The sequence below is a fragment of the Sceloporus undulatus genome, chromosome 2 (genome assembly GCF_019175285.1).
Source record: "Sceloporus undulatus isolate JIND9_A2432 ecotype Alabama chromosome 2, SceUnd_v1.1, whole genome shotgun sequence".
Lineage (NCBI taxonomy): Eukaryota > Metazoa > Chordata > Lepidosauria > Squamata > Phrynosomatidae > Sceloporus > Sceloporus undulatus.
Genome location: NC_056523.1, coordinates 64,807,539 through 64,833,537, shown reverse-complemented (window position 1 = coordinate 64,833,537; position 25,999 = coordinate 64,807,539). Strand labels below are relative to the sequence as shown.

The 25,999-nt window shown below is 41.9% G+C and overlaps 1 protein-coding gene across 3 annotated transcripts in view; it reads right to left on the bottom strand.

The window, feature by feature from the left end:
* Positions 1–3,058, bottom strand: part of RAF1 (Raf-1 proto-oncogene, serine/threonine kinase) — a 188,190-nt gene extending 185,132 nt beyond the window's left edge. For all 3 annotated transcript variants that reach the window (XM_042448771.1, XM_042448767.1, XM_042448772.1), the window contains exon 1: positions 2,783–3,058. The gene's annotated coding sequence lies outside the window, so the exon portion shown is untranslated. The remainder of the gene's footprint in view (positions 1–2,782) is intronic.
* Between the last annotated feature and the right edge of the window lie 22,941 nt (positions 3,059–25,999).

Sequence of the window (25,999 nt, the reverse complement as noted above, 5' to 3'; positions counted from 1 at the left end):
ATCATGCTGGTTTAAGGAGTTTGATGTATTAACGAAGGAAAAGGCCAAGGGACACTACAGTTCTCAGCTTCATTGAACTACCTCACCCAATACTCATTGAGGCACCAATCCTTCATAAGTGTGTCAAACTCCATAAAGTAGCCTTCCCAATTTAGGTTCATCCAGGGTCAAAAACTGAGACCAGGGAGTAGGTCTTATGTAACAAGTGCAAATAAAATATTGTGTGTGTGTGTGTGACAGACAGTGGTAGACAAAGTGAATTTCCTGCACTGTCTCTATGATCAACATCTTACGAAGAAAATACTACATGCACACTAATTTTAGGGCATTCAAATTGCTGTGCATTAGATATAATTTCCTAGAATCTATCACCTGGAAATAGCTAAAGTACAATTTAAAAACAATATTGTTTAACCAGCATTGTATCTGTTTATGTTACTAATTAATTTGACAGAGATTAGGAAACAATCCATTTTAGAAAATATTTTTTTCTAGTTACCAGTTCTGCAAAGGTGCAACACATGTATGATCACCTTCATATGGTGGCAGTGAATGCGGGGGCCAGTGGTAAGTGTGGAAGAGAAAGGTAACCAAGTTTTCACCTCCCTCACTGATGAAATCAAACTTTTTTCTCTAGCCTTGCTCACCCAGACATTTGTCTTGTCCAGCTGGAGATCCAGAGAAATATAAGAACTTTCCTGAGATTCAGCTGGCAACCTGCAACCTGGCAAAGTTAGAATCACTCCCAATATTCACTAAATCATAATGATATACCAGAATACTGTACTGCTTTCAGAACTGCTGTTTCCAGGCACTAAATACAAAGCAACAACATTGACTAATATGGTCTCTTGAGTGGAAGAAGGTTTCTGCCATGAACACCAATTTAAATATGAAAATATGAAGCTTCTTTGTACTGAGGGCCAATCTTAGTGTGGATGGGATTATGGCAGCTCCATATATTGAAACCCATATTTGCCCCAAACACATTGAATACACAAACGGGTCCAGTCTAAAAAGCAGGAGAATCAGTGGACAAGAGTATGGGATGGTCCCATTATTTGTGTGTCATTTCTCTGCAAAGATTTCTCCTCCCACCACTCCCCTTCACAACCATGACCCAATGCTAGGCCAGCTGAGCAAGAAGCACTTCAGGAAAAGATGGCAGTGAAGAATCCGTCTCCCACTCTTTGATCTCCAAGTCAGATCTTCTATGTTTAAATTGGCATCATCATGTATGGCACTGAGCTTGGAACATGATCTTTTTTAAAAAAAAAAAATTAAGTAAAAGTATAACCGATTCCTTTAAATGTAATAGTGTTACAAGTACTTCCCTCTGTCCTGGAAACCCCAGCTAGATTTACCATGTAGAAAAGAGCATGAGGCTCCTCTACCATTAATAATTGTGTAGAATAGTGATTCCTAAACTTCAGTTCTCCAGGTGTTTTGGACTTCAACTCCCAAAAGCCTCAGTCAGCTTGGCCAACAGTCAGGAATTCTGGGAGCTGAAGTCCAAAACATCTGGTAGACTGAAGTTTTGGACCCACTTGTGTGGAAGAATGAATTTCATCAAGTAAAACTTGCATGAGAAGCAATACTTGCTGCAATTCTCTCTTCCACAAAACTATTAAAAGTACAGGAGCCCTTCCCTCTTTTTCATGTGGCCACCATGACCCATACTACAGTTTTAGAAGCCTATTTTTTTCTGGCTAATTTATTTTTGTATGGTCAGATAAACTCATTACTGTTAAGTCGCATGGCTGATCATCTTGCTCACATTTTATAAAGGGCAATTTTTATATACAGCATACCAAAGTGGTATCAAGTGTATACAGTAATTATGTTTCTATGGCACAGTACAGACCGCTCCAAAGAGGTGGCCTACCGGCGACCTAATTTCCTCCAGAGGGAAGCCGCAGCCGCCAAACCGTGTGGCTTCCCTCCAGAGTAAAAAAACCCCAGAAAAACTGGGTTCTTTTTGTGGCACTGTGCAAATGACGCGCGGTACTTACGTCACAATGGAAGCACCTGTATACACAGGACTCCACCATTGTTATGCCACCACTCCATATTAGGGTTAGGGACCATGCGGTTGCTGTGTGGTCCCTAACCCTAGTATCGCCACCGCCACACTGCAAAGGGCTCATCTGTATCGGGCCTAAGTTCTCAAATTGCACACAAAGGTAACATGTAGAGGTACATTGTAACTTCTTCCTGCTCCTTTCCTTTCAATGTAAGGTACTGGCCTATAAGTGCAGATTTTATGCTTCAGTTACAATAGATGCATTAAACAGCAGTTTAATTATCTTTTGTGAAAATTATTATTCCTCCTGGTGGACAGCAGTAGGGTGTTCTCACACAGCAGCCAAGTCTTCCAGAATAAAAATATAATTAGATTTTTAAAAAATGAAGAAATAAGTCAGTGACAAAATAATTACTCCAATAAAGATCAAATCCCAGTCTTAATAGTTATCATAACCTAAGATTTTCATTGGGAAAATTAATGTAAAGACCCATCATTTAATTTAGGCTAATTTCTTTCCAGAAAGGAATCAAAGTGATACATAGTCACAATACATATTACGATCATCACAACATAGTAATTGTTTGCAAGTTTAAATGAGAATTAATTATCCATCTAGCAGCGACTCTTTTCCCTGGATAGGTTTTAGACAAAATCATCTTCCTTTTTTCCAAACTTCACAAGAAAATAGAGAAAACTGGGAAGATCATGAGAAAAACTGTTTGCCGTTTCACAGTCATTAGCCAAATTTTCACTTACCTGTTGTAGTCTTGAAAGCATAAGCTTTTCAAAGGCTGATTAAGAGCTAATTGGAAAGGCTACATCCAGTGCCATCCTATTTGTTTCAAGGACTAATAAGCAAGCAAAAGAGCCTGGGCAGAACTGGAAAAAAGGTACAGCTGATGTTGAGTCCAAGGAGACAGATGGAGGGAAGGGCCCCAGATAGACAGCTCAATTTGCTGTCCCCAGATTCCCAGGCAGATTAGCCAGACACTTTAGGAGATCACATGGCTGCAACAGCCTAAAAAAAGGCCACCCTCTCACACCCAAATACTCTCCAAGTTATTCACATTTTCTCTGGAGCAGCTACATGCCATATGAGAGATCTTTCTTTTGTAACGCTCCCTTCTCTTGTCCCCTTACTCCACCCCAATCTCCATTTTAATAGCATGTTTTGCTTGCTTTGGCTTTATGCTTTTCTCACTCTTTTATTTTTAGATTGTCAATATAATACAGCAGCTTTCAGAGGTTGCATAACGCCATCAAATGTAACCAGATCCCAGGCCTTTGGGTGCCAGGAATTACAGGCCTCCATCAGTACACTGCTGAGGGCATCAGCTTTAAGATGCTGGGTGAAACAAAAGCATCTGAAACCACCATTTGAAATTAAAGCCTAGAGAAGAGAGCAGTGCACTACAGCTTTCTGGCTGGGAATTCAAAATACCCCTCCACAAACTGCAAATCCCTGGTTTTCACAGACTGGAACCATGGCAGTTAAAGTGGAATCACAGTGACATGACCATATAGTGTGAAAGGGCCATGTGTAGTAAATTGTAGCAGTGAGGTTTACTACAAAGAACTCCTCTTGCAGATCAAGAAAGTACTGAGGCATGTGGATTTCTGGATCCAGACACTCCAATCCATTTCTTAAAAAGAACCATTTACAGCACCTCTGCTCATTAAGATTAGTGTGTGTCAATTTATGTGAGAGATGAACACCCACAACGCCTATAAACACTGGGTATGTAAATATTTACAACAATAGTGAATCTTGCACAGTAGTGTAAACACTAGCTCCTCTCCTATACAGCCAAATATCAGTGTGTTTTATTATGGCCTCTGTCTTCATGTGCTGTGTTATCTTAACCAATAAACAGTGTATTGCAGCAACTAATCTTTGTGAAAGATTGTTTTCCCACACTGCCATCTCTCCTGCATATGTAAACAGATACAAACCTTTCCTAGAGTGACCTTCCTCCTCTGTGGGCAATGAGCAAAGAGAGAAACAGGAGTTAGACATGCTGAGATGGAAATGATCTCAGTATAATAGTGACTAGAGTGATTGCTAAACCCATTCTCTGTGAAAAGAGATATGAAATGATGATGAGATAACCTTTGACTAGGCTGACAGTGCTCATAGAGGTGAATGGTGTGGATTAAAGGTATCAACTATTTCAAAGGTTCTTCTCTGAGATATTTTATCCCTTCTTTGTTTAATGGCTAGACTCCCCAGCCATTAACAGCCTAGATATAGTCCAGATATGGTGTCACACTACCTGAGCATTAAGTACCACTCAAGAAAGTGGCTATATTAAAGTGGCATACCTAGCACATTTGGCATCCACTGTGGATCATTTTTAAACCCCCCTCAATTTATTTTCAATCATAATCATGAAACGAAATAAATAATAATGGCCAGAAAAGAAACATAGACAGTGGAAATTCTCTTATTGAACTTTGTATATATAGTAATGTCTGTAAAAATTAATGGATTAATACATTTTAATTAAATTAATGCATTTTTGAAAAAAATTGAGGAATCTTCTCTAACATATATTTGCAATGTGATTCCTAGTGCTTCTTCCTTTCTCAACCCAGCTTCTCTCAGTTGTGCGAGAAAGGTGCTCGCTGCCTATGCTCATCGAAATCTCTTTCCATCTCTCCCATCTTCACATGGAAAAACATGTCATTTACTGACTTTTATCTTCAGTTTAGTGATGGCAAAGGTTTGCTGCCTGAAAATTTATAGAAGAAATATGACAGCGCTGTAAAGCAGATCATGGGCCCATTCCCACTATTGTTTAAATCGGATTGTATCGACTCATGATCCGATTTAAACCACCATGGTTCCCACTTGGGAATTGATTTGGAATCGATTCCTAAGGGGGGGACGGTTTCCCCCATTTACCCTGAGTCAAAAAGGAGCTGAGTTTTCCAGCTCCTTTTTTGGGCTGAATCGATTTATTTGACAAGTGGGAACCCAGAACGGATTCGAATCCGCTCTGGCAGACCCTCTCCGCCGTGCCTCCCTCCCACCCATACCGCCTTCCCTCCTTCCTCCTTCTCCTCTCTCCTCCCTTCCCTCCTTCCTTCCTTCACTCCTTCCTCCCCTCCCTCCCTCCCTCCCTCCCCTCCTTCTCCTTCTCCTTCTCCTCCCCTCCTTCCTGGGGGCCCTGACAGTGGTGGTGGTGGCAGTGGAGAAGGCTGCTGGCCGGGACTCGTTGGACATGCCTCTGTCAGGCATGCCTTAGTCCTCCAATGATGTCCAGGATGGAGTCATGTCCAAAGTCCCCCAGCTGGCAGCCTTCCCCACTGCTGCCGGCGCCGCCGCAGTCACTGCTGTCCTCCACGCTGTTGGAGCCTCCCAGAATCCCAAGCTCAGGGAAGCTCCAGCAGCTTGGAGGACAGCAATGGTGGCAGCAGCAGCGGCAGAGAAGGCTGCCAGCCGGGGGACTTTGGATGTGCCTCTGTCCTGGATATCACTGGAGGGCAAAGGCACGCTGGACGGAGGCACATCCAACGAGCCCTGGCCGGCAGCCTTCTCTGCCACCGCCACCGCCGGGGGCCCCAGGCAGGAGGTAAGAAGGAAGGAGGAGGAGGTCTGGAAGGAGGAGGAAGAGAAGGAAGGAGGGAGGGAAGGAAAGAAGGAAGGGAAGGAAGAAGGGAGGAAGGAAGGAATGAGCCTGTTAAAACAGGCATTTTGATTCCTGAAAGGAATCCTGAAACCAGCACAAACATAGTGGAAACCACTGTGTTTGCTGAACCAGTTTCAGGATTCAGTTCGGGAACCGAATCTACAGGTAAGTGGGAATGGGCCCCATGTTTCAAATCTTGCCTGCTTGAGAGCTTTGCAACTTCAGCTTTAAAGGAATTAGGTGAGTTTTCAAAGTTCAAACAATTTTGTCTCACTATGAAAAGGAGGGCTCGAATCCCTGCTCCATCATGGACTGAGTGATCTTGGGCAAGTCACACTCTCTCAGTCTCAGAGGGAGGCAAGGGCAAATCTCCTCTAAACAAATCTTGCCAAGAAAACGCTGTAGGATCACCTTAGGGTTGCCATAGGTCAGAAACAACTTGAAAGCTCACAACCACACAATGGAGGCTGGCTGAATGAAAGCTATCATCTTTCATGAGGTTCAGGCAACTTTTCCAGAAGGAAGAACCCACCTAGGAGATATATTGCAAGTTAGAGAAGATCTCTATCTTCTGAAGGCAAATATGCTATGCCAGAGAACCCTGGCTCCAACTGGGAAAGGGCCAAGATGGATGCCTAAATGTCAAATCCTTGGTTTCACTCTTGCTCTAGCCTGTTGGACTAATTGTGCCTTTAACAACAGAAAAATATTTTGAGTGACAGATTACATGGAATAATAATAATAATAATAATAATTTGTTTTATTTATATACCGCTATTCCAAAGATCATAGCAGTGAACAGCAAGTAAGCTAATTAGCAAGTAAGCTAATTTGCCCCCAACAGTCTGGGTACTCATTTTAGCAACCTCGGAAGGATGCAAGCCTGAGTTGAGCTTGGGCCCTTTTGCTGGTCTTGAACTCACAATCTTGTGGTTTCGAGTAAATGGCTGCAGTACAGGCATTTAACCACTGTGCCACCAGGGCTCCTATATATATATATATATATGACATATATATATGTATGACATATATTCCATGGGACAACCACAGATTGATGAGTCAGGAGCACATGGTATGAGGCAAAGTTACAGTAAAGTTGCATCATACTATGTGGCACAGAGTAATGACTCAGACCAAGAGACTGGTCACATGTGCGTTAGTTGGGTTGGTTTGGAACAGTTGGATTAATTGACTGGAAGTTGTTGGAAAGTTGATGTGTGTATATATTGTATTGTATTGTACACAATGCAACTGAAGTTAAAGCCTCCAGAACTTTGGATGAATCAACTATGCCTGTGAGTCATCTCTTTGTGTGTGTGGAAAAGTGGGTCAGTACATTGCCAATTTTGAGAGCTAGATATTTTGCTTTTGTGGTTTTTGTTTTCTGCTCCTACATTATTGTTTGGCTGCATCTGGGAGATTTGTTTCCAGACTGTGCTGGTAGTTGGCTTTTCCTCACATCAACATAGCCATGAACTCTGTAAGGGAAACCACATTTGCTCAGTCTGAGCTCTCAAGTTCTATTACATGGGAATAGTAACACTGGCCCACCTTAAAAGGCAGTTGTAAGAAGTCAACAAGGGAAGGAAATACTGTGCTTTGCACTCGTAGCAATGGGCTGTAACATGTGGCAATATTCTGTGAAAAGAGCACTGAACACTGAAAACACAATAGCAAATCCTCTAGTGAATATTGTGTTTTTCCAATATGAACACCTTTGGGAAGGTTGTGGGAAGAGAGCAAGAAAGTCAGAAGCAGAGCAGAGAGGAAAGAATGGACAGATCCAAGTGGATCTCCCTGAAAGGGAGCGGCTGACAAATCAGCAGCCAAAGAAACATACTCTCTTCAATGGGGCAAGAGGGGCATGGAGTAGAAGACAGTACTTAGCTGCTTCTGTTGGTGCTGCATGGATGCTTTGGAGGAAATCCCTTATCCTAACCAAAGGGGAATGTTGATATTTATACTACTTTGGATGGCCATAAAGTGTCTTATCCTTTCAGAAACACTATCAAAAATAGTGCGAAGTTCCTAAACTTTGTTATAGAAGCTCACAAAACTTCTATGTGAGCCAGCATGGCACGTTGTTTTGAGTGTTTGACTATGACTCTGGAGACCAGGGTTTGATTCTTGGCTCAGCCATGAAACCCTTTGGATGGCCTTGGACAAGTCACATGTCTCACCCTCAGCGGAAGGCAATGGCAAACTTCCTCTGAACAAATCTTGCCAAGAAAACCCATGATAGGGTTACTAGAAGGTAGAAATGACTTGAAGACACACAACAACAACAACAACAACAACAAAAAAGCTGCCTTCCACATTTACAAGTCTTCTTGGGCTCCCTTTGGGATTCCACCTACTTTCTTTTGCTCTCTCTGTGAAAGTAAAGGAAGAAAGTGATCTCGGAGAAAGTGTAAGAACATAAAACCTAAGCATAGCAATCTACACATAGATTTAGAGGGGGAAGACAAGAGAGCTATCTATCTGCCTATGGTACCCCCCCCCCCCCCCCCCCCTAACCCGCTACAGCATTGGTCCTTCAATTTCCAACATATGCCAGACAGAAGATGAGAAAGTGTTTACGCAACATGCAGGTGCCTGGTTGCTAAATGCCCATAGCATCCTGAGTAGGTGGGAGTTGATATAAAGGGGGCATTCAAGGTGTTACTGGCTGTCCACCATTCTCCAGCAGGTCTCCTTTCACAATAAAGATGTGAAAGGCTGGCTCTCCTACAGTGACAGCTGAATGTCACCCATCCAATCGGTTGGCTCACTGGGCTTAATAAAGTGCTTCACCAGGTAATTGATCTGATGACTTTGCTTGCTACCCAGGACCTTTGCTTCTCTACTGACATCACCTTGACCCTGAGATGCCCAAGTCTGTTCCTTTAATGGTTGTCACCTCTTTCTCCAGGTGAGTATCCACACTGTATAACTACAGCACATTTGTATCACTTTAACTGTCCTGGTTCTCACATAAAGAATTCTGGGATTTGTAATTTGGCAAAGAATTTAGAATTCTCTAATGCACTCCACTGAATTGTAGCCCTAGTCTAGAGTTTTCTGGCAGCAACTTTGAAGTACCTCATGAAACTGCAAATCCCAGGATTCCAAGGGACAAAGTGTGACGGTTAAAGTGGTATCAAAGTGTTATAATTGTGTCATGTGGATGTGCCCCCATTTTTGTCTTGCTTTTTCTGTTTAAGATTAGTAGCTTAGGGTCCTTTTTCTCTTTCTTTTCAAATCACCTTAAATCATGGGGAAGTATGTGATCCACTCAGGGTGGCCCTAATGCATCATCAAAAAGAGAGGACAAATGAGGACACTGATTAGCATGCAATTCATCATCTTGATTTATATGTATAAATGCAAATGCAGAAACAATTACTATAATTTCAATAGAAATACAATACATCTCAATAGTGGTGAAAACCTTGACCAGGTGACCTGTATGCCTCTCTGCTCAGTCAGCTGTCTACATGCTCACTGCTGATGGCTAACTGCAAGGCTACTGTTTGCTTTTCATTCTTGTTCTGAGTCCTTAAACTGGGTTTGGAGGAGCAGGCCTTCAGAAAGAGGATGTTTTTAAACTTAAGGTTATTCTCCACACAGAGTGACTTCCCCATTCCTCTCACAACAAAACACAAAACAAAACAAAGCCAACAGTTTTGGGTGGACAAAGGAACTGAAGGACAAGGGGTACTTAATGTTTTACTGACTTGCCAGTTTCTGTATGTGAAACTCCAGAGGGGTAGTGGATAAGAAGCTGGCCAGGGCTGATCTGGAAAAAAGAGGCTGCGGGTAGAGAAAAGGTTCAGTGTTCTGATCTCCTGCCACTTGTGCATTTCACTTTCCTCCTTTCCCTGTGCTTGAAAATAAGTTTGATTGTTGTTGTTTTGTGCCTTCAAAATGTTTCTGACTTACGGCAATCCTAAGGCAAACCTATCATGGGGGTTTCTTGGCACATTTTTTTAGATGAGGTTTACCATTGCGATCCTCTGAGGTCACCCAGTGGATTTACATGGCCAAGTCAGAATTCGAACTCTGATCGCCAGAGTCATAGTCCAACACTCAAACCAAAACGCCACACTGGCTGTCTATACAACTCCCCAAATCCCTGCTCCAGCACGATCAGTAGCAATGCTGACTAAGGCATTGTGGGACTTGTAATCCAACAAAGTAACTTTTACAAGCTCTGTCCAGGCCACCTTGGGTGGCTCACATATTTTCCCACGAATGATTTGAGGTGTGATTTGAAAAGGGAGAGGGAGAGGGAGAGGGGTGTATCTAAACTATTGTACAGGAGAAGCCATTAGCTTTGAACTAAGGTCATTAGAGGTGAACTATGTGCTTACGCTGTTTTGTTCGGCCTTCAAAGCAAGCAAGAGTAGGTGTTTCTGCATAGGCTTGCAATCACCCCTTGTTAACCCTCCCTCCCTCCAAAAATAAACCCTATGATCCTTGGGGCATGGCACAGACCTGTCTTTGGCATATGTTGCTTTTTAAAGTGCCATGCATACTGAAGATGCTAAGATAAATGGTCCACTATATGTTCTTTTGCTAATACAGCTGAATCAAGACAGTGCTTTGTTAAATTTACATTGTTCTAACACAACTGAAGAGAGATAGTTGCCTCTGAATGAAGTACTGTATGGGCCAAGCTGCTTGATTTTGTTTTTGTTGAATAATAAGTCTTTAACTATTTAAATGTCTTTGTTGCCCATTTTAAAGTTATATCAATAATCTGTGGTCATTATTTTTGTTTTCTTAATGTTCAACTGTAACCTGGATTTAGCACTTTCTTCCATAATGTTCATCACCAGTTATTTCAAACCTTTGCTGTTTTCTGCAAGTAATATTTATACAGTTTAGATTAAGCAAACCTAATTTATTCTTCCTGCTACACACACAATTTATGTAAAACAAGAATTGTGGCCATAAGGTTACAATGAACATCTTGTGGATGTCTATTTCTTGAATAGGTCTGAGAAAAAAAAATTCACTTTCTGCTTAGGCTGCCATGTGTTTGGGTTGGTTTTTTTTTTCTTCCCCTCCTTGGGAAATATGTCATCACAAATGCTTTGATAATCTGGCAAAACATTTATCACAATCTTTGCTTGTCAGCTGCTGACAGGTTTTTGCTCAAATGCCATAGGTACACTTTGTACTTCCTTATAAGTAATTATACAAGTGAAAGAAAATTACCAGCAACGTTAAAACAATTCCAACTGGTTTGGTGACCAGCAAGAACATTGCCTTTACAAAGAGCTGTTTATGAAGTGCCAAAGACTGAACAGTCCTGTGCAACAGCATTCCCATCAATCGACAATCATCTTTTCATTGCCCCCCCCCTCCAGTTTCTTTGATCAGATCACTTTCCTAGTTATCCACCCTGTTAATTTGGTGTGATTTGTCTCCATTTTTGCTATATTCCTGCCAAAAGCTAGTGCAAGTGAGTTTGCATGGGCATCTGCTGGAGAACTGCCCAGCACAAAACAAAAGTTAGGTGGCAATCTTTTAACTACATACTTGGAAGGAAGTTCCAGTGAATTCAATGAGAGACTTCTCAGTTGACAAGTATAGGACTGCAGTGTAAGATGTTTTTTTGGTGGGGCAGGAGACAAATACATTAAGGAAGCAATACAATGGACCCTTGGTATCTGCTGGGGTTTGCATCCAGAAACCCTCATGGATAGCACAATCCATGTATGCTCAAGAGATCTTATAGCACCTTTGAGAATAACTGAAAGAAAGAAATTGGCAGCATGAGCTTTTGTGGACTTCAAGTTTACTTCCTCAGGTGCAATTGTATTTGCATTTGGAAATCCATTTGAATTTGGATGCTCAAGTCCTATTAAATACAGTGGCACAGTAAAATGGTATCCTTTATATAAAATGGCAAAATCTAGATTTGCTTTTTGGAATTTCTATATATATTAATATTTTCAAGCCATGGGTGGCTGAATCTGTGAATAATGAACCTGTGGATACAGAGAAAGTACTGTTTCTGTTAATGAGATGCAACATAATATAAGGAGATTATCAGATAGGAGAAAAAACCAGGAGTAAAAGACCTACTCTCAGCATAATCACGCGATCGTGCTGAAGATTTTCAGATGATGTCGTACTCATCCAGGACTTATCCTGTGAAGATCCAGGAATACTCCAGCAACAAACCATTCCCGAAACTCCCTCCATGCAATTATGCAGAGAGTATGTCTTTTACTCCTGACTTTTTTTCTCCATCTGATAATCTCCTAAGACTTTAGACTTTGGTTTGAAATAGCACAGTTTGACAAAACTTTAATTGCCATGGCTCAATGCTATGGAATTCTGGGATTTGTCATTAGTTGTGCACCAGAGAAGGCTAAATATCTCACAAAACTACAAATCCCAGAATTCCATAGCATAGAGCCATGGCAGTTAAAGTGGTGTTAAACTGCATTATTTCTGCAGTGCAAATGCAGCCTATGTTGTTTTCAAGTTGTTTCTAACTTATGGCGACCCTAAAACAAACCTATCACAAGGTTTTCTTGGCAAGATGTGTTCAGAGGCTGTTTGCCTTTGCCTCCGTTTGAGGCTGAGAGTGTGTGACTTGTCTGAAGTCACCCTTTGGGTTTCCATGGCCGAGCAGGGATTTGAAACCTGGTCTCCAGGGCCATAGTAAACATTCAAACCACAAAGTCACACTGGCCTGTTTTAGACTGTAGAGCAGTAGTGCCACTAAGGGAGTGTGGTGTGGGGGGTTCAGACCACACTGGGTGACACCCCACAAGAGGGGTGATACTTGGGTGAGTGCACACTCCCTCCCTGTGGTGCACTGTTCTACTCACAAGTAGAGTGGTGTGCAGCAGTGAGGAAGCATGCACAAACACAACACACCTCTACTGCACACCCTTCTACTCATGAGTAGAGTGGCGCACAGCAGCAAGGTAAGAAGGCATGCTCTTTTGGCCTCGCCCCCACATTGGGTGACACCTCAGACAGTGACACCATTGTTATGGAGCTAGGTAATAAATCATATGTGTATATGAGTGTGTGCCTCATTATTAATTTTAATATCAGAAGTTTTAATAGTGGATATAGAAATCTTTATTTTTGTACATGCTCAGTTTATGATTTTTCAAAAGATGACTTAAATTTTAAAATGAACTAGTTTATTCATCTTCTTCCAGGTGTTGCTGTTGCTGCTGCTGTTCCACCTATCTAGCATGAGGTAGGGGGCCATTACCATTCAGTTAAGGCATTAAAATATGGTATCCTAGCATGCATATGAAACATCTGTAACCTATATAGCCAGGAGGGAGAAATACCTGCTGATGAACTACAAGTCTTTTTGCCATATTTATAGTTGTATTTATAGTTGTAGGTACAAAAATAAACTCCTCACCTAATGTAGAGCTGCTTTTGGTTTCCATATAACAGTGTACTTAGCGTTCCGATTGTGTTGTGAATGTGAAGTGCCTTTCTTTTCCAGTTTGTCTCAGAATATCTTTCCTTTTTCTCTGTCAAGGAGCACATCCTGGAAAAGTGAAGGAAATTATGGCATTCTTTAAAGGAAGATACAATGAGCTTAACAGCAGCAGAGTAACACATAGGAAAGCAACAGATGCAGGAGGTCGTTAGAGGAAGAAGGATAAAATACAATGAGCTGAATGGCAGAACAGTAACACATAGAGAAGTACCACACTAAGTTTATCACACTAGGAAGATCCTGCTGGAAAATGGGAGTTAAACTAGATTTAAACCAAAAAAACCCTACAAATTTCCAAAGTTTATCAGATGACATCACTGTTAAAGTGAAATAACGCAAAATTAAACCAAGTGCAAAGCAGGAAAAAAGGCAGCTTTTTACTTTCGAAACAACCTGAAAGTAAAAAGCTGCTGTTTTTCTCTGGTTGGCATTTGGATTAACTTTGCATTATTTCACTTTGGAAGTCCCCTAGTGTGATAAACTACCCTAATTTGCACATTTAAATTTTTTTTGAATCTAGTTTAACTCCTGAGTTTAACTCCCGTTTTCCAGCGGGATCTCCCTAGCGTGATAAACTCCATTAAAAGCTGAACTGTTTTTCCAAAATATTTCCGACTGTGAATAACATAATGGTTGAAGTTTGAGCAGAGGACTCTTTTTGTTCCTTTCAAAAAATAGTATCATGTATCTAAGATTCAGATATTGCCATTCAGATATTGCCATATCTTTGACTACATAGATCAGGAAAATCCATGGAATGCTCTTCAAGAAATGGGTGTACCAGTATATTTGGTAGTTCTGATGAGAAATCTGTACTTAGGAACAAAATATGAAGGAACAGTATGGTTTCCAATTGGCAATGGGGTCAGGCAAGGCTGCATATTATCACCCTACTTGTTCAACTGGTATTAAAAAAAATGATACGTAGAACAGGTTTAGACTCAGAAGAAGGAGGAATGAAGAAAGGAGGAAGAAATACCAATATCTAAAATATTCAGTTGACACCATACTACTAGCAGAAAACATCATAGACCTGGAACAATTACTAAGGTATGTCAAAGAAGAAAGTGAAAAGACAAGCATAGTGTGGAACATAAAGAAAATGAAAATAATGACCACCAAGAATGTAAATCCAACCTCTCTCTCTGGCTGTGCTTCGCAAACGAAGATTCAGGAAGGACTCATCTGCGCTTTGTACAAGCACGTTGGTGACTAAAAAGGCCAATCAGTCCGGTTGCAGAAAGCACAGTGGAAAGTCTCCTTGGGTGATGTTTCCAGGTTGTCGTTCTTTCTGCATTGTCGTTTCTCTTCGAGACTCGTTCCCCGTGAGCTTTCGAAAAAGGCTGCAGCATCATGGATAGTGCATCTCCATGCCTCCCGATGTGAGGCCAGGGTGGACCATTGTTGGTGATCAATTTGGCCAAGCCTGAGATGTTGTTTCAGGGAGTCCTTGTATCTCTTCTTTGGAGTGCCTCTCTTACGCTGACCCATGGCGAGTTCACCGTAGAATACTATTTTTGGGAGGTGATGGTCCTCCATCCTAGAAACATGTCCTGCCCAGCACAGCTGCGTCCTCAATAGCATGGCCTCAATGCTGGTGATCCCTGCTTGCTCAAGGACAGCAACATTTGTCACATAGTCAGTCCAGTGTATATTTAGAATTGTGTGTACTGAAGAGAACAACATGTGGGAGGCGTAAGGAGATAATGCAATCAGAGTGTCCTGTTAGCAAGGTTTCGAGTTTGGGGGCAATGGAGTTTTTGATCATAAAGCCTACACCTGAAAGATGTAGAAATCCAACCTATACAAAAGAGAAATCCAACCTATATAACTAGAAAATCAAATTAGTTAAAGGTTTCCCATACCTTGGCTCAATCATTCACCAAAATGGAGACTGCAGCCAAGAAATCAGAAGAAGACTAGGAGTGGGAAGGGCAGCCATTCAAGAATTAGACAAAGTTAAAATCATCCAAGCCAAGCCCCTTCACCATGTATGAATATGAGAGCTGGACAATGAAGAAAGTGGATATGAACAAAATCAATTCATTTGAGATGTAGTGCTGGCGGAGAATGCAGAGGATACCATGGGCAGCCAAAAAAACAAATGCGTCTTTGAGCAAGCCTGAACTGTCCCTGCAAGCCAAGATGACCAAACTGAGATTGTACTTTGGTCATATCATGAGAAGGCATGAATCATTAGAAAAGACATTAATGCTAGGAAAGATAGAAGGCAGTATAATTTATTTATATTTCCCCTCCTCTCCCTTCAGATCGAGGCAGGGTTACAACCTGATAAAAACATACAATTACATTCAATAAAATCCATGATACATCATCTCAACAGTAATAATATTGATTAAAACTAGTTTATTATAATAGAAAGAGAGGAAGACTGCTTGCCAGATGGTTAGTCTCAATCAGGGAGGTCACAGGCTTGAGCAGAGCGTTTGAGGATAGGGAGACTTGAAAATGTTTCACTCCCAGAGTCACCATGAATTCAGGTCCACTGGAAGGCAGTTAACATAACAAAAATCATAGGTGTGAATATTTGTGGGCATCATTGCAGCAAAGTTTTCAGTGCAGTAACATAATGTAAGTTTAAATTCCAACATAGATTGCATCTAAACTGCAGGATTAATGAAGTTTAATGCCACTTTAACTGCCATGTCTCAGTGCTATGAAATTCTGGAATCTGTAGTTTTGTGAACTTTTTAGCCTTCTCTCTCAGAGAACTCTAAAGTACTATATAAATAATAATAATAACAATAATAATAACAACTCTGGTGCCACAACAAACTACAAATCCCAGGATTCCTTAGAATGGAGCCATGACAGTTAAAGTGGAGCCAAACTGCATTAATTCTGCAGTGTGGCAGCAGCTTAGAATCAACATAATTTTTCAAACTAAATATATTATAACTTAAATTACATTGAAAGAAATAGATGGGTTGGGACTTAGTGTGGGAAGGGGTTGATGGGGGAAATTTTGTGTGTGTGCTCATGTGTGTGCACACGTACATGCATATGCAGGTTTGGTGCCTTGCTGGCTGGAAAAGAGAGAAGAGAAAAATCAGGATAAGGCAGAAGGTACAGCAGAAAACTGAAATCCAGTTCAATGTTCTATTCAGTGTTCTCCAGACTATTTGGTGAGAATGACTCAGAAAGGTAGTTCCCTTTCTTGGTTAGTATATGAAATGTACAGCTCCTCTAGAGTCAAGCAACCTGCAGTAGCTCCACTTTCCTTAATGCACATCGAGGAAACTAACCATGGGGTGGGAGTGGGTTTTGACTATCAACATTTGCAAATCTATTAATGTTTGTAGTTTTATATCCCCTTTCTGGGTTTTTAAAAATCTTCTCAGTTTAATATGTGGGATCCCCTTCTCATTCTTCCAGTAGAAGTAACTTTCAGTTCCAGGATAGGCATGCAGTTGTGACACTGGGGCAACTGTAGAGAAAGCCATGTAAATGGCAGCAAATAAAGCCACCAGTGGCGATTCATCCTTCCAAAATGAACACCTGAAAAAATCATATGCAAATTATGAATTGTCAGCCATGTGATCTTTGTTTCTGTGATCTAAATCCAATTGTTTGTCCCAACTAGAGTAAGCACACTGAAGCAATGAAGTTTCCATTGATTTAATGGATCTATTCTAAATGACAGTAATAGCTACCTTTAGACCATAAGTGGAAGTCACACAGCCCTCCATATGTTGTTTGACTGCAAACCCCAGAATTCTTGACCACTGACTATGTAGCCTAGAGATTTGAGAGCTGGAGTTAGAAAATGAGAATCACTGTTGGAAGAAGATCACAAGGGCCATCCAGTCCAACCTCCTGCCATGCAGGAATAAACAATCAAAGCACTCCCTTCAGTTGTCCATCCAGCCTCTGCTTAAAAACCTTCAAAGAAAGAGACCTCACCACTCTCTGAGGCAGCCTATTCCACTGTTGAACAGCTCTTACTGTCAGGAAGCTCTTCCTAATGTTTAAACAGAATGCCTTTTCCTGTAGTTTGAATCCATTGCTCTCTGGAGCAGCAGAAAACAAGCTTGCTCCTTCTACCATATGACATCCTATCAAATATTTAAATATGGCTCTCATGATAGGGTTGCCATAATTGTCCAATGTCACTTCTTAACCTCCTCTTCTCTAGGCTAAACATGCCCAGTTCTCTAAACCACTCCTCATAGGACAACATTTCCAAACCTTTTACCATTTTGGTCACCCTCCTTTGGACACATTCCAGCTTGTCAATATCCTTCTTGAGTTGCAGTGCCCAGAACTAGACTCTTGGATGTAGTTCATCTGGCCTTGGAGACTTGAATTCATTTAGAGTAGCCAGCTATTCCTATACTACATATTTACCTATTCCACACTATCTACAGAATGCTTAATTCCTATCCCTGTTTTAGGTTTATCGCTGAGGCAGAATTTATTACTCTTAGCTGTCGAATAGATTGGCTGTATAACTATCCATTACATAGCTTGTTCACAAGCTTCTGATCACAGCGGACAGTCACAGTTGGGCAAAGGACCATGCAGTGCATTGCTCAAACATTACAAACAACTTCTGGAGCTGTGAATGTTCCCTCCCCCCATAACTCTTAGGCTTTTAAGTTTCCTTCACTCATTATTTATAGCATTACAAACATGTGCTCCTCAAAGAGTGATAGCAACATAAAGAATATATTAATTATAGTGTATTTATTACATCTGAAACTGCAGGGGATTATGGGGATTGTCCTTAATGCTTACACTATTTTAAAAAAGTCTATTTTTAACAGTGTATTAAATGCTAGACCTGATGGTTTTCTGTCACTGCCTTAGACTACAATCCTGTTCACAGTTATGGCATACAAGGGCACTTCAGAAATTACAAGTGTGTGCTGATAAAAATAATGTCTAACATGTGAAGCAAGGACTTGGGCATCTACCCTGCAATATAACAAAGAACACCAGATGCACATACATTGAAACATAGCAACCTGCCTCATACCAAGTAAGACTGCTGCTCGTTCTAGATCAGCGGACCCCAAACTTTTTCTGGCTACCACCCCCTTTAATCTTGGGCATCAACCCCACTGCCACCCTCATGTGTCACTCACTTTTTCAGCTGCTTTTAAAATATCCCCTCCTCGTTGTCCTTTCTGCCTTTGTCCTTGGCCTACTTCCATTGGAGTAAACTATGTTCAAACAGCAAAAGCAGTTTGCACGCATTTTACTCAGCAATTTATTCATTTATTATTTATTTCATTTATATGCTGCCTTTCTCTCAGAGCAGGACCCAAGATGGCTTCCAAAGAGAATCAGTTAAAAAAGAACAAGAACCTAACAGTAACATTGAAAATCCCTACCTTAAACAATATAAAATCATTTGAAAACCATAGAAAGTAAAACAAAAAACAAAAAAACTAAATAAGACTTCGTTATTTAGTTCTTAACCATTAAAACCCTGCTTAAACAAAAATGTCTTTTCCTGCTGTCAAAAGAAAACCAGGTACAGTTCCAGCATAGCCTCCTGCAGAAGGGAGTTCCAGAGGGTGGGAGCAGCCACTGAGAAGGCCCTCTCTTGTGTTCTCTCCAATTGAGTCTGTGATGGTGGTGGGACAGAGAGAAAGCCTTCCTCTATAGGACCCTTGCAGATTCACAGAGGGAAATATGATCTTTTAGATAGTGTGTACCTAAGCCATATAGGGCTTTACAAGTCATGAGCAGCACTTTGAATTGTGCCTGGAAACAAAGTGACAACCAATGAGTGTTGTAACAAGGGAATTATATGCTTTCTTTAAGTGGCCCTAATCAGCATTTTGGCTGCAGCATTCTGGGCCTGCTGAAATTTCCAAAGAGTTTCCAAAGGCAGCCCTACACAGAGTGCATTACAGTAGTCCAAATGGGGTGTAATTAAGGCACCTGTCACCGTAACCAGATCTGACATCTCAAGGAACAGGTGCAGTTGTCACAGTAGTTTTGGCTGTGCAAATGCATTCCTGGCCACTGCTAAAACCCAGGCATACAGGATCTGAGTTAAGAACACTCAAGAGCCTTACTGTACGAGTCCTTTCTCCTGTTCAAATAGCATTAAAATAGATTTGTTTTCAAAAGTGCTATGCATTGTAGCATTATAGAGGTGAAGTGAGAGAGGCTCCCAAACAGGGCTGGAAAAGGAGGCAGTGGTACACAGGGAGCTAAGTTTTGGCTTCTCAGATAAGCCCCAGTTGGGGAGGAGGAGCAATTTGGCAATGGCTTTTTTTTTTTCTATAAAGGAAAATAGATTAGGAAATGGCTGCAGTCTCTCCTAGCTTGTCTGTTCTCCATTCCTAACTTTTGTCGTCTTGACGATACACTAAAATCCCTTAATACCATGTGTCCCAGTTATCAACTGTGAAATATTGGTGTGTATGGGATTTGGTTTATAAAAAGGAGGCACCTGAACTTTGCATTACAGTCCTTTTGTGGTGTAAGCAGGAAGAGCAGAGAAAATTAGAGGAAAATTAGAGCTTCCAATTAGAAGAATAAAAATTCCCACCCCTGATCATTGGAGGTGGACTGATGTTTTCCCACCCACAGCACACCCACTGACCAGCCCTGACCCCCCAAATCACCATACAAGCAAGAAACAGAAGCAAGGAAGGACATCATTAATGGATTTTGTTGTTGTTTCTATTTAAAAGAATTGATTTTTAAAACAAATTCCCATAGGAGAAGAGCAGAATAATAACAATGCCATATGATAAGCCCCTTCTGCGGGTGCAATTGTGCTTTACTTGACTCGTCTGATAAAGTCCCAAGCTGTGGTCCTGAGATTTCAGGAGGAAATCCAGCACAGGCAGAATCCCTATTCCCTGATCTGTCTTTTGACTGACCAGGAACACCTCTGCTTTGGATTAAGTTTCATTTGTTTGCCTTCATTCAGTTTATTACTGACAACAGACATTGGTTCATGACCAAAACAACTTTCTTGGACTCAGAAGGGAAGGGGAGATAGAGTTGGATGTCATCAGCGTATTGGTGACACCACACCTCAGAACTCTGGATGTCCTCTCCTAGCAGTTTCATGTAGATGTTAAACAGAATGAGGGGCAAAACAGAACCCTGAGAGAAGCCCACAGGCCAATGGCCAGGTTGTCAAACAGGAGTCTCCCAGTGCCGCCTTCTGAGTTTGCCCCTCCAAGAAAGACCAGACCTCTGCATAACAGTGCCCCCAAGTCTCATCTCAGAGAGGTGGCATAGAAGGATACCATGGTCCTGTTGATATTTTGGGTGATGAACCTTGCCTGTGATTCTGGTCCGGTGCCAAATGGATGAAGATGCTGGTTATCTCCCCAAAACAGGAACAGAGCGAAACTCCAAATACAAGCTTTCAGCTTGCTGGAACAATGCCTGGAGAAACAGCTACTAAATCAAAGAATCACTCTCCAGTAGTTCACTTCTTAGAAGGCTTTATTACTTTGTTTCAAATAAACATAAGCTAATCACCACTGTACAAAATCTCTTACCAACCAACCAACACACCACACTATCTCAAACTCTCACAATCCCACAGCACAGCAGTTTTGCTTATATACAGAATTACCATGAGGCGACCACTAAGCCCAGCCTCTTTCTATACAAGTTGCTATGCACCATAGATACCAATCCCTCTTCAGACTGAAGACATAGCATATTTACATTTAGTCCAGCTCAGTTGACCTTGAGCATCTGGCTGCTGCTCTGGACTCCAGCTGTAGCCAATTTAGGCTTCTGCAACCATTGCCACATCTGAACATTTTCACCTTCAATATACTAACAGGTCCTTGAAAGCCAGTGGGAGGTCCAGGAGAAATCAAAAGGGACACACTTCTCCTGTCTGGTTCTCTGCGTAGGTCACCACCAAAGTGACCAAAGCTTTCTCCACACCATAATTAGCCCTGAAGCCAGATTGAAATTGATCTAGATACTCATCCAGAAATCCCTGGAGCTGGGAGGCCACCAAAACTTGCCACAAATAAAATGAGAGCAGCCCATAATTGTTCAGAATGGTGGAATCAAGATAGTCTTTTTTCTTTTTCTTTTTTTTAGTAACAGCCTCACCACAAGCTCTTTAGGTTGCGGTGAGGCATTCACCATTCCCCTTACCCACTCAGCCAGTCCCCCTCAAGTTGTTTGCAGAAGCCAGAAAGGGGATGGGTGTTGAATCTTGCTCTTCCCTGTAGGCCTAGGCCAAAGGTAACTGCTGTAGCCTCTCCTCATTTGTCTGTTCTATCTCTTGTATAGCTTCTGCCATCTTTACCACACACTGATGTTGCCTGGCCACATATGTCCAAGTTTTCATCTGTGAAATGTTGCAGGCTATGCATCCTATGGAATCCTGGGGTTTGCAGTGTGGTAAGGCAAAATAGCTCACTAGCTGAGAGGCCTAAATAGCCCTCCTTAAACCACATACCCTTACACTACATACTCTATCCATAGGACAGAGCCATGGCAGTTGAAGTGGAAGCATAGCACTATCACTGTGTAATGTGAAAGGACCCTGGGAAACCACCCCCAATAATAGCCTGTATTTGGGGCAAAACAATTACTGTATATACTCATGTATAAGTCTAGAAATTTTAGTCAAAAATTGACCCCAAAAACCTAGGTTGACTTATCCATGGGTTAAGGTAAATACTATACTTTAACTTTTTTTTAAAAAAAGGAAACTATCCACTGGTGAAAGGCAAAGAATGCAGTCTATCCTGGAAGCACTGATTTCCCTCTGTGCTCTCTTCCATCCAATCTTAAGAGTGAGCACAAAGAGTTATGACTGCCATAATTTTGTAGGGTCTTTGGCACCGTTTCCCTTTGCTTCATCATTTAGATCCTTTGTTGCATGTCCCTAAGTTTTATCCTTGACTTATCCAAGGATCATATCAAAATCCAGAATTTTGCCCTCAGAACTTGCCCTCAACTTATACATGAGGTCAAGTATATACAGTACATGATATAAACCATTTATAATCCTCCTGTGTTTTCCCATTGATGCTTCTATCTTTTTTCTTAGCACATACACACAATCCACTAAGGAGGGAAATGCAAAAAAGCTGCAGACAGTCTTTAGGTCATTAGTGCAAGGGGTCCCCTGTCTGAACACACACACCCAGCAACCTCAGTTGTGATCAGAAGTGCAGCATTGTTGCACAAGCAACTGATTGTTGAAGGTTATGAGTTCCCTTTTTCTGGCACAGGAGTACATGCTCCCTTTGATTTCTTATTTTAAGCCAAGGGTGGAGAGCCTCTCTCAGCCCCGGGGGCCCAAATTCAGTTTGAGAGAGGTTCTCATGGGCTGCATTCCAGGGGTGGGTGGGACCAAAAGGTGGGACCAAGAATGCCAACTTTTTTTAGTTTAAAGTTCTTCCTGCCCACAACTAAGCCCAAGGAGAGGTATGGCAACCTTTTAGAATGGAAAGGGGCTGATACAAAAGCTAGGAAATATCAAACACTGATGTCATGATAAATTGGGGGGGGGGTGTCGATATGGGGGGACTGGAGAGGGCCAAATTGGGACCCCAGAAGGAACAGATTTAGTCTCCAGGTCTGGGGTTCCCCATCCCACTCCTGTTTAAGCAGGCAAAAAGGGTACTTTTCCACTGCTGTGCAGCAATACAGAATCCTTCCCGTTATCCAGTACTACCTAAGAGAAGCTTCTCTTCATTACCTTTCTTCTGAGGGTGTGTCACTATATTTAAAATCACCCAGTGAGTTTCCAAGGCTGAAGAGGGATTTAAACTCTGGTCTCCCAGAGTCCTAGTGCAGCACTCAAACCACTGTATTACAGTGTCTTTCAGGGTAGATAGTAACAAACTAGAAAGACCAATGGTATGATTCAGTATAGGAGCCAGCATGGTGTAGTGGTTAGAATATTGGACTAGGACTCAGAGAGGCCAAGGTTCGATTCCCAGATCAGTCATGAAACCCACTGAGTGACCTTGGACAAGTCACACTCTCTCAGCTTCAGAGGGAGTCAAAGGCAAACCCCTTCTGAAGACACTTGCCAAGAAAATCCTGTGATAGGTTCAGCATAAGTCAGAAACAACTTTAAGGCAAAATAACACACACAATGATTCAGTATAAGGCAGTCTTCTATGTTCCTCACATATCCCCCTTCATCCATCCACAGTGAAGCTAGTGCTGCACTGAGACCTGGTCAGCCCAAGCCTAAATGTTGCACAAAACAGGTTACGTTCTGGCCCTTTTGAGAGAGGTTCTCACCAGGCAAGCTCCCAGAATAAGCTTTGTGAACATCTCCCTTGTTGCATGTATTCCTCACCATTGGCTAAGCTGGCTGGGATCATTGATGGGAGCTGTCATCCAACAATATCTGGAGGGCCAGACATTGCTCATCCCTGGGCTAGAAGGTGTTTGGGCCCTTGAAGATAAATACAGTTGGCCCACCATATCCATGGATTCAAGGATCAATGGCTTGAAAATATTCCAAAAAGATATAGGCGGGTTACACACCACCATTTAGTACGTAATGAATACGTACTAACCCTAGTACGTATTCTGTACGTACAATATGGCGGCGGCCGTTCCACACGGCGGCCACCATATTTACGTATCGGACGCTGTGCGTCCGCATGTGTCGCAGCGTCTATGACGTCGTGAGTCCGCCCCTGGCGCCTCGCGACGTCATAGAGGCGTCGCTTAAAGAAGCTCCATTTTGGAGCTTCTTTTTCGGTCCGTGCGGGAGCCGCGCGGTGTGGCTGCTGCGGCTCCCGCATGGAGCAAGCGGCGGCGGCGGCAGACTGCCGCAAAGCGGCGGTCTGTAACCCGCCATAAATTCCAAAAAGGAAACCTTGATTTTGCTATTTTATACAAGTGACACAATTTCACTGCAGCATTGTATTTAATGGGACTTGAGCACCCATGGATTTTGGTATGGGGGGGAGGGGGCATCCTGGAAGCAAACCCCAGCAAATAGCAAGGGCCCACTGTATCTTTTAAATCTGAAGTGTTGGACAGGTTTTGAATTGCATTTATCTGTTGTGATGCATGGTTTCAATGTATCTGATGCTGCATTCCAGGGAGGTTAAGTGAATGTCAGTTTTCTTTCAGGGCACAGTCGGGCCTTTTTTAAAAGGCAGTAAATTAATTGAGTCTGCTGAGAAAGCTAGACTAGGTGATTTCATGGCCTTTTCCCAGAACAAGTATAAATGATTCATTGACATTGCCTTCATATTTTTGGCTGTTTCCAGAAGGGATCTAAATTCTCGGGGACAGTTCTTTTCCTCTCTCTTTTTCTCTTTCCCTCCCTTATGTAACTAAGCATCTGCATACAAAGTAAAACAAGCCAGGCTACTTTGCATACTTTCCTACTCCTTCAGCTTGCCTGAAAGAAGGCCAAATGTACTCTGCTGACTCAGGGCTGGTGCAGAAGCAGCACTTACACCACAGTTTGCATGTGCATCCGTTTCATAGCACCACCCCTTTCCTTTCTCCTGAGTTAGGAGACTGCTGTAATTCTCAAGGCCCAGAAGGCAATATGGCAAAAGGGGTGATGAATCCTCAGCATATTAAGATGGATTGTAGCTTTCTTTGCTGTGCTCTCAAAGGCCCTATTCAGCTATTGTGTTTTTTAGCGTGACTATCTGAATAATCTCACTAATGCATTCTGCTTTTGTTGTTCACACTATTTTTTTTATCGGTACTGCATCTATGCACATCTCTGCCAGTTCTGTTGCACACACGTGTCAGCACTCTAATAAAGATGGAGTCGATGATGCAGATGTATTTGAAGCACATTCAAGGCACGAAGAGTTTTATCCTGGGGTTTGTTCACATCAGTTATTCACATAGTTGACAATGCAAATCTTTTAGGAAAACTCAGGAAAAAACCAAAGATCGATTATCCTGAGTTAAGTGGAGGTTTTTGCAGGGCTCCCCCCCCCCCAACTTAACTGGGTGCACTCAAAATGCATATGAACAACAAAGATTCATTCTTCCAAAATTATTTTCACTGTCTGAGTAACCCCAAAGTGACAGAAATAAAGTGCTATGATGTGAGGGAAATATTTGAAATGGACCCATTCCCTCATTGCAACTGATAAGACAGTGCTCAGGTGTTGAGAAGAAGCCAATGCAATGACATGCAACATAGGAGTTTGTCAGACAAGGGAAATTGAAGGATCATCCAATGGCAATCTGAACACAATCATGGGGTTTAACGTTTTTGTGTGATAGACTACCACATGCAATTTCAGGCAATGGCAAGCTATTTTTGGGCAATGGGCAATCAGTTCGAATGCAATTCGAATTCACATAAATTCGCTGAACTAGCGAATTCATGTGAATGCGTTCTGGCCCCACTTTCTTTTAATTCGAAATTAAGAGAAATTCCTCCCATGTGATAAACTCCATACACAAATCTTGTTCTGTTGGCAGAGTCTGTCAAGGGAGCCGTTCACCATCTCAAGGAAAAACTGCCAAATGTGGGTCAGCCGCATTAACTTTCTTTTCTTTTTGTAATAGCTTTTATTAAACACAAATAAAATCACAACAAAGACAAATACAGTATGTATGTATGTATTTGTGTGTATAAGAGACTAAAAACTACGATACAAAAACTGCAAAAAAACAAAAAAAAACCTCAACAACAATCCTAACCTAACAGAAAAACCTCACAAGCACTCTGACTTCCTTCCTGCGCCTTCAAGAATTCTCTTTGCACAGAAGTGGAAAGAAACTGCTACTCCAACTCAAGAAGATTGATTGGTGTGAAGATAGTTGAACTTGTGGCTGGAATGGACAAAACAGGCAGCGTTTTCAAAATGGGAGGCCCCCATGCTGTGCATTTTGAAAGGGGTCAGGCCTAACTGGTATTGTGTGTTTGCAGAGTGCTGGAAGGAAGCT